Source organism: Herpailurus yagouaroundi, unplaced genomic scaffold (genome assembly GCF_014898765.1).
Source record: "Herpailurus yagouaroundi ecotype Mexico unplaced genomic scaffold, PumYag 165, whole genome shotgun sequence".
Lineage (NCBI taxonomy): Eukaryota > Metazoa > Chordata > Mammalia > Carnivora > Felidae > Herpailurus > Herpailurus yagouaroundi.
In genome coordinates, this window is record NW_024412406.1 from 23,213,088 (window position 1) to 23,222,880 (window position 9,793).

At 42.1% G+C, this 9,793-nt stretch overlaps 1 long non-coding RNA gene across 1 annotated transcript; it reads left to right on the forward strand.

The window, feature by feature from the left end:
* Positions 1–1,592: 1,592 nt before the first annotated feature.
* Positions 1,593–2,729, forward strand: LOC121038340 (uncharacterized). The gene is made up of 2 exons (XR_005794302.1): positions 1,593–2,045; positions 2,507–2,729. It is a non-coding gene; the product is annotated as an uncharacterized LOC121038340 (long non-coding RNA).
* Positions 2,730–9,793: the final 7,064 nt, after the last annotated feature.

Sequence of the window (9,793 nt, forward strand, 5' to 3'; positions counted from 1 at the left end):
ATGGAAATATCCATCAGTAGAAGAGAAGTAGGCTGGTCGTTCCCATGGCTTGCAGTAACAGAAATATCTAAATATTCATCAACAGGTGAATTATTTACTTGTACTCATACAATATCTGGAGTTCCTTGCATCAGATATAAAAGAAGAAAGTTGGCTTGGAGGCAGTAACAGGTGGAGAATGCCAATACACTGAAAACAGGATGTAGGTGAAAACGGCTGTGGCTCACTCTGGAGAGGTGGTTCGTACATGAGTGTAAGGGTCAAGGAGTATTGAGCTGTTATCAATAAAGCTTGCATTATCTCACACTGAATCTATCCAATTCAGAGTGAACCCTTGCCTCTGTCCCCCCGCCCCCCCAAAAAAGAAAATGAATGAGACAGAAGTACCTGAATCATCATGGATTGATGTGCAAACCAAATGTTGAACAACAACAAAAAAAGCTAAGTGCAAATGTCTATTTATAGCATTACCAGTTATACCGAGTTACTAACCTATGAAACTGCCTGATTATTTTATAAATGTGTATGTAGCTAAAATATAAGGATATGTATAATAAAGGTAAATATTAAGTTCAGGATAGTGATCGGCTTAGGGAAAGGTGGAGGAGGGTAGCAAGTGGGATCAGGGAGATGTACTCAGGAGGGTTCAGCTATACTTGCGAGTGGTACATTCATGGGTGGTTGTTACTTAGATTTCCTTTACTATTCAAAAATCCCAAATATTTCATCATAAAGCATCAAAAATCCCTTTCTCCTAAGTAGTTGCACAATAGTTTGGTCATTGCCGTAAACAGAGCTGTAGTGAGGAAGGAGGAAACCGGTGTTTAAAGCTCAGAAGGCGGCAGAAGTGAGAGGAAAGTGCAGCTGCCCTGCACGATGGGTGAGACTGGCCACTTAGAACATTCTAGAACAGCATCCAAAGTACCAGAAGCCTGACAATGCCTGCTGTCAGTGGAATTCAGCATCAGTAAGTCAGTGTGGCTGAGGCATGTGTCACGGGTTAAAGCCATTTATATAGACACAAGGTCGTGGGGTGCTCAAGAAAGATTCTGGACTATCTGCTCCAACTCTGGCTCTGTCTCTTACACTTTCACATTGAATAACCATAATCTAATTATTTGATCTCTCTGTGCCTCTATTTCCTCATGGGTGCAATGGGGCTACACAGACAACACTTAGTGTTCACTTCTGTTGTTGTTAGGATGGTGATAATCATTGACTCTCACCTCAATCCATCTGCTTCCAAAGGCACCCGAGATCCTATGGCCTTTGCCTTATTAGTATCATTCCCTTCCACTCCGTGTTAAGTCCTCAGTCTCAATTCATGTGCCTTGCTCCAAAACCAGGCTATCAGCCTCATTTCACATTGGAACGCTGTCAGAGGATGATTTCTGGTGACTACACAATCAGGGCGAGTCTTCAGCCTACCGTAGCTGGCCTCCCCTCCCTGTTCCTGCTTATATATATATATATATTTTTTTTTTTAAATGTTTACTTATTTTTGAGAGAGAGGGAGAGAGTGGGGAGGAGGGGCAGAGAGAGGGAGACAGAGGATCTGAAGCAGGCTGTGCGCTGTCAGAGAGAGCCTGATGTGGGACTCGAACTCACAAACCACGAGATCATGACCTGAGCTGAAGATGGTGCTTAACCAACTGAGCCACCCTGGTTGCCCCTGTTTTTGAGTGCTGTCCAGAATAAAACGTATTCATCCGACGACTCCATAATCTGTGTCCACATATCCTGTGCTTGGTGCACCACACAAAATCTGACACAGGGAAAGATAGTAGAAAATGAAAGAAAAGTCTCTGTGTTGTGTTCATACGCTGCTTCACTAGATTGACCTCTCTCTCTCTTTTGTTTGGTACTTCTTCTTTCTAGGTTAGTGCACCTTTCTTGTCTCCATAGTAGGGGTTGACACTAGGAATTGATATCCCTTGTTTCCCTGCTCATCATTTTGATTCAGTAGGTAGAATGTGTATCAGCCATTAATGGCACTTTTTTCATCTCCTTCCATCGACAGTGTACAACCCTTCCTTGATTCTGAGGTAAGCTCATTGCTTGTCCTCAGTTTTTGGTGGTATTGTGGATTCGTGCCTCCTGTTAGTATGCTTTCTTGTATATGAAAAAGAAGTTGTATAAAGTCTTAAAAAAACTGAGTTCATTAGGCTGGATTCTAATCTGGGATTTCCATATTATGGCAGAAGTGATGCTGTGTAGTTCTATACCCAGCCCTTTAAGGTCTAAAAATTTCTGCTGCTTATTTATTTATTTATTTATTTATTTTAGAGAGAGAGAGAGAGAGGGAGAGAGAGAACATGAGCAGGGGAGAGGGGCGGGGGGGGGGAGAGAGAGAGAGAGAGAGAGAGAGAGAGAGAGAGAGAGAGAATCCCAAGCAGGGATCAATCCCATGACCCTGGGATCATGACTTGAACCAAAACCAGGAATCAGATGCTCAACGGACTGAGTCACCAAGGTGCCCCTAAAAATTCCTGCTTCTATTCTTCAGGGACCCAGCTGCCATGCTGTGAGGAAGCTCAGGCTATCTTTCTGGAGAGAGAGGCATCCTGAAGAAGCTATGGAGGGAGACAGAAGGAGGGCACAGAAGAAACACAGGTCACCCACAGAATCAAGTTCAGTCCTCATTTATTGTTTTAAGCCATTAAGTTTTGGGTGGAGATGTGTTACACAGCTTTTGATAACTGAAACACTCAGATAGTTTGTGTTCTTCATTGTGATCTCTTCATTGCATTACGATCTCTTCATTTGAGAGACTATGAGATGATAAGAAACTATGTGTATAATTTTATGAGGACAGGCTTTCACTCCTACACCTAATGCTATTTTTATTCTACTTGTATATCTATCAGATTTTAACTCTATTCTGCCTCTAACAGGCTTATTCCCATACCTGAGCTTATTTTTAAACATATAAATCCCCAATTTTCAGTCTGCAATGATTTTGTTTTATGCCTACTTGGATTAGTGTGATCTTTTGGGGAAGATTTCTACTCAGAACAATTATATTGCTTATGATTTCTAGCCATGCAATGTTTTTAGAGGTATATTCAGAGGAGTGTGTTCACGGCATTTATTGGGGATAAAATTGTTAAGATCTAATGATGATCTCTTTAAAATATTTATTTGGTGAAACCTGAGGGTTTGGGGGACCAATATAATGGCAGAATAATTGCTAAGTCACTGTGAAGGCATTGCTCTATTTAACGTGTGCAATTTTGCACAAGCCAGGCGGAACTAATCAAAATACTGAAGGTAGGTTCTTGCTGTCAGCACTCTCCCAACATTTACCTAGCTGTTTACAAGGCCAGAAATATGACTTTATATATTGTGAGTGAATTGGATTTCTTAATAATAAACTGTGATCGAAATTAAGCAATAATTCCTTCTAAAGAGAACTGTTAGTGATGTTTTCAGCTATCAAGTTCTTATTGCATCTGCCTCCAGTCCATCAGGGGTATGTTTTAAAATATTTTTTTAGCATTTTATTTTTGAGAGAGAGAGAGAGCAGGGGAGGGGCAGAGAGAGAGGGAGACACAGAAGCTGAAGCAGGCTCCAGGCTGTGAGCTGTCAGCACAGAGCCCCACGCAGGGTTCAAACTCCCGACCCAGGAGATCCTGACCTAAACTGAAGTCGGACGCTTCACCGACTGAGCCACCCAGGCGCCCCCATCAGGGGCATTTTCACCCATTTTTGACACTTACCTGTTTGTCACAACAGAGTCCCTATGTGCATGTGTCAGAGCCTCTATGTGAGGTGTGGTCTGGTTTCCTGTGACACCCCTTCTCAGTGTCTGCTTTGTCTGACCAGGAGTATCCCCCATATGGGTGCCTGGAGCTGGGGAGAGGTAACCCCACTGCTCTTTGTTGCCTGTCACCCTCTGCGGAGCTTTCTCCCAGATACTCAGTGCTTGCCCTGACCTCCTAAAGGCTTCCACTCAGATTCTCCCTCTCAGTCTGCTCTGTTCTAGAGTATTGTTGGCCCTTCCACTCAGATTCAGTTGTCCTTTTTGATTCTCCTTCAGAACTTTGTTCCGTGATGATGGACAGTACTCTGAGCTCATAACCTCATGCGAGATAACGTGTTAACCCAAATGAGTATCCCTGAGGATGGATTTTTTTAGGCCGCTGGAAAATATTTTTAGGCAAAAGTCTACCTTCATTCTCTTAAGCTAAAACCAAATCATTTGTGGTTTCATGAAGTAGAACTACCTTCACGTACAGAGGGACTTATCTGGAGCGCCGAGAATTTCATTAGTTCTAAGACTCCGGAACATAGCGGTGATCCCAGAGGGGAGAGAAGAAGCTGAGCAACGGTGAGAAAATCTGTCAAAATCACCTTGTTTTTTCTTCTATATCAGGCAAAGAATCGCCTTCAGAACCAGGGATGTAGGTTCAGGTGTGTAACTGCAGAGTAGATTTGCAGTGGTCAGGCCCACATAAGAGCAGAGCCAAGTGGAAGGAAGACCGGGGAGACAGAAGAGGCACAGGAGGCCTGGCTCCTGGTGTGGGGGTCACATTGGGTTGTGGTTCAATGGCTACACAGTTCTATTCATGGTAGAGGCAGGGATCCTGTTGTATTAATAATGATTGCCCCACCTCCTCAAGAAAATGAGTTAGTTATTTACACGTGCTTTGTTCAAAAAGGTAACAACATGTAATACTTTTTAAAAAGGTTGACCCCCCCAAAATTTGCTGATAAAAGAGGTAGAACTTGAATTATTTGGGAAAGTTACTTATTTAGAACAGGTCAGTCCTAAAAATGCAAGACGTTGTGCACACCTGCACACGCACAGCATACGCACACCGACCTGTATTCAAACAAAGAAAGGTAACTGCCGGATCTTGAGTCTTCCCTTTGGTCAGATCCATTTTTCTTTCTATTCATTGATCTTTCACTTCCAATTCACAAAGTTTCTAGTGATTCTGTTGACCTTCTCTCTGTCACCAGTTTGTCCCTTTGCCTTGCCCTTCCCATCCTAGTGCCATGTGCAGGCCACCTGGCTGGGTCCTTGGCCACTGTCTGCCCAGATGTGTCGGTGGAAGGCATTATGATTCCATGTCATGCTTGCTTGACTCAATAGGGTAAGATGCACTTAGCTCCCGTGGATGCCATCCAGCTGGCCTGGGGGAGGCAGGGTGGGAGGGGCTGCCTTGGAGGAAGAAGCACTGGAGAAAGACAGCAAGAGCCAGAGCTAAAGAAACCAGGCTAAGGCTTTAAGTAGCTTAAATGAACATGGATATTTTTATTTCCTGGCTTTATTTTCCCTCTTCAGAAATAATAAATCTTCAGCATCACTGATGCTACTACCTAAGTTAAGGAGGTCGGAGGGAAGGTAAGAAATCTCATATTCACACTACTACATTTTTCTCTTCAACCACTGGTATAGGTATGTGCATTTAACAATGAACCACTGGGGAAATTGCTATGGTAATCTTAAACAAGAGAGTCATTATACAGAAATTATTGTGTATTTTTCTACAAACGACCATCTTGGTTTGAAACAGGCTGATTAGCTGAACTTAGTGATATATTTGTTCTTTGTATTATATCTCTCAGACCGTTAGGGAAGGAAAATGACATATTTTAATAGATCCTGAGTGTTTTGAATATAGTGCCATCACATCCCATGGCGGGGGTGGGAGAAGGGGCTACACCTGCTGGGCTGGGAGCCCTCCACTCGTAGATATATTTATCAGTCCTCTCTGAGCACCTCCAGCTCAAGCTCAGTTCAAACCTACCAATTTCTTAGCCCCATGAAAAGGCCATTTTGTCTAAAACCTTGGAGTCTATAGATTTTGAAATTGAAAGAAAAGTCATGCCAGAGACTGCATTTTACTTAAACACTTTCTTAGACCCCAAGTTTCAAAACCAACTAAAGCTGGAAAAAGACTATGCTGTCTAGGACCTTTAACAGATATATTATTTTGCTTCCAAATAAAGAACAAATTGAATTTGAGTTTCTTAAGCCAATAGGTATTATTTCTTTTTAAAAACATTTAAAAAGTATTTATTTATTTTTGTGAGAGAGAGAGAGAGAGCGAGTGGAGGAGGGGCAGAGAGAGAGGGAGACACAGAATCGGAAGCAGGCTCCAGGCTCTGAGCTGTCAGCACAGAGCCCAACATGGGGCTCAAGCTCACAAACTGTGAGATCATGACCTGAGCTGAAGTCAGATACTTAACCGACTGAGCCACCCAGGCGCACCAGGTATTATTTCTTATATTAGAACATTATAGCTATTAACATTATCATCCATGAAAGAAAATGTGAGATTACTTTCCAGTATGTGCCCAGAAGTCTTTCCTCATCTCTGCCCCATGGCTGTTGGTGAGAGATGTGAGATTTCTATATGCATATATTCCTGGTTGGAACAGTTGTATTTATGACAGTATCCCCATAGCTCTTAGCGGAATGACTTTGCTTCAAGGGGGGAATAAAACTATGTTGACTCATCCGTTGCATGAGGTTGATGATGTTGTATGTTAAGTCTTTGCTTTGAAATTATCTGTGAGGACCTCAATTAACAGAGACCTTTTTAAAAGAATCTTGGTAGTAGAAAAGTGGTACTCGTTCGATATCCGGGTTGGTTTCAATCCTGTTCACTCACGTTTGTCTTCAACAACGGCCTTTTGTTAAATTTTGTTTGTCTTATCTTAGTTTATTTGAAATTGTATTTCCCATTCAACAGTTCTCGTAGACTATATTTTGTTTTCTGTTTGCATTATTTTCTTCTACTTAATGGCTCTTGATCTTTATCCTAACCTTAACTTTTGTTGTATATAAACATTTTTAATTGACCTAATAATTGGAAATATGAGCATCGTTCCTCAGGTTTTATTGGAAAGCTATGAAAATTGTGACTCCAGATTGTACCTATGTATATTTAATAAGGAAATGAAAAATACCACTTGGGAGTTGACTTGAATATTTTATCTGCTAACATATGCCATCTTGTGTGGCATCAATGAATATCTGATGTGATTTTTGCAGATATGAAAGGAACCATTTAGATATTTACCAACTGAAGTAACATTTTTTTGTTCTCAGTATTTTTATTTTATTTTATTATTATTTTTTAAAATTTAGTACAACACTGATTTCAGGAGTAGGTTCCTTAGTGCCCCTTACCCACTTAGCCCATCCCCCCTCCCACAACCCCTCTAGTAACCCTCAGTTTGTTCTCCATATTTATGAGTCTCTTCTGTTTTGTCCCTCTCCCTGTTTTTATATTATTTTTGTTTTCCTTCCCTTACGTTCATCTGTTTTGTCTCTTAAAGTCCTCGTATGAGTGAAGTCATACGATTTTTATCTGTCTCTGACTGACTAATTTCACTTAGCAAAATACCCTCCAGTTCCATCCACGTAGTTGCAAATGGCAAGATTTCATTCTTTTTGATTGCCAAGTAGTACTCCATTGTGTATATATACCACATCTTCTTTATCCATTCATCCATTGATGGACATTTGGGCTCTTCCCATACTTCGGCCATTGTTGATAGTGCTGCTATAAACATGGGGGTGCATGTGCCCCTTCAAAACAGCACACCTGTATCCCTTGGATAAATACTCAGTAGTGCAATTGCTGGGTCACAGGGTAGTTCTATTTTTAGTTTTTTGAGGGACCTCCATACTGTTTTCCAGAGGGGCTGCACCAGTTTGCATTCCTACCAGCAATGCAAAAGAGACCCTCTTTCTCTGCATCCTCACCAACATCTGTTGTTGCCTGAGTTGTTAATGTTAGCCATTCTGACAGGTGTGAGGTGGTATCTCATTGTGGTTTTGATTTGTATTTCCTTGATGATGAATGATGTTGAGCATTTTTTCACGTGTTGGTTGGCCATCTGGATGTCTTCTTTGGAGAAGGGTCTATTCATGTCTTTTGCCCATTTCTTCACTGGATTGTTTTTTGGGTGTTGAGTTTGATAAGTTCTTTATAGATTTTGGAGACTAACCCTTTATCTGATATGTCATTTGCAAATATCTTCTCCTGTTCTGTTGGTTGCCTTTTAGTTTTGCTGATTGTTTCCTTTGCTGTGCAGAAGCTTTTTATTTTGATGAGGTCCCAGTAGTTCATTTTTGCTTTTGTTTCCCTCGCCTCCGGAGATGTGTTGAGTAAGAAGTTGCCATGGCCAATATCAAATAGGTTTTTGCCTGCTTTCTCCTCAAGGATTTTGATGGCTTCCTGTCTTACATTGAGGTCTTTCATCCATCTTGAGTTTATTTTTGTGTATGGTGTAAGAAAGTGGTCCAGGTTCATTCTTCCGCATGTCTCTGTCCAGTTTTCCCAGCACCACTTGCTGAAGAGACTGTCTTTATTCCATTGGATATTCTTTCCTGTTTTGTCAAAGATTAGCTGGCCATACGTTTGTGGGCCCACTTCTGGGTTCTATATTCTGTTCCATTGATCTGAGTGTCTGTTCTTGTGCCAGTACCATACTGTCTTGATAATTACAGCTTTGCAGTATAGCTTGAAGTCTGGGATTGTGATGCCTCCTGCTTTGGTTTTCTTTTTCAAGATTGTTTTGGCTATTTAGGGTCTTTTTTGGTTCCATACAAATTTTAGGATTATTTGTTCTAGCTCTGTGAAGAATGCTGGTGTTATTTTGATAGGGATTGCATTGAATATGTAGATTGCTTTGGGTAGTATTGACATTTTAACAATATTTGTTCTCCCTATCCAGGAGCATGGAATCTTTCTCCATTTTTTTGTGTCTTCTTCAATTTCTTTCATAAGATTTCTATAGTTTTCAGTGTACAGATTTTTTTACCACTTTGGTTAGATTTATTCCTAGGTATTTTATGGTTTTTTGTGCAACTGTAAATGGGATTGATTCCTTGATTTCTCTTTCTGTAACTTCATTGTTGGTGTAAAGAAATATTTTTAATAAAAATCAAAAATAAAAATGAATTTTTTTAATAAATTTAATAAATTTAATAAATTTAATAAAAAAGAAACGAAAAAGAGGAAAAAAAGAAAGAAAATGGAATAGTTGGACCTGCTAACAGATTGAAATAGGACTAAAATTACTTCGTTTTCCCCTGTAAGTCAGAGTATGAAGCGCTTTATAGTCCATAAGCAGGCGGTGAGACTTGTGTTCTTGAAAAGCGAGGTGGGTCCGGTTGGGCGGGGCTCAGTGTAACGGCTCCACTGTCCACTAGATGGCGCTGCTAGCCTCCTGGGGTGGATTGTTGCTGTGCTCCTAAGTATGCGCGTGCGCGGGACTGTGAAAATGGCGTCATCCAGCTACCCTGTCTGTTCTCCCCGATCAGCAATCGTGCACCAGTCCTCTGTCTTCAGCTTTCGTCCACTCCCCTCTTCTTCACTGTCCGTGACCAAGCCCCAGGCACTACCTCTCTCCCGAGTTTTGTCTCAGATGCGGCTATTTTCCCCGGCCCCTTACTTCTGACGGACTGCGGCCTTGACCCCTTCGGCCCCTCTGCAGGAGGGTCTCACCGAGCAATGGCCGAATGAGCAACGGCCGAATGTCGGCCCAGGACCGCTTGTGGGACTCTGCTGCTGCCGGAGCTCCGAGACTGCGGCCAGGTGCCAGCCCGCCCCAGAGAAAGGTCACGAGATGGTGTAGCAGCGGTGTCTCAGGGATTATGGAAAATCACAACACACGCCTGGCAGCGGGCTTCACCCTCGACGACCTTGTTCCAGCACCAGCGAGTGTGGCCATTTTCCGGGGTCTGTCGGGACCAGGTGGCGTCAACAGTCTCCGCCAAATGTCCTTCCAGCAGTGGAACCGCTTCTCCCCGTGTGGCCCGAGCACCTCC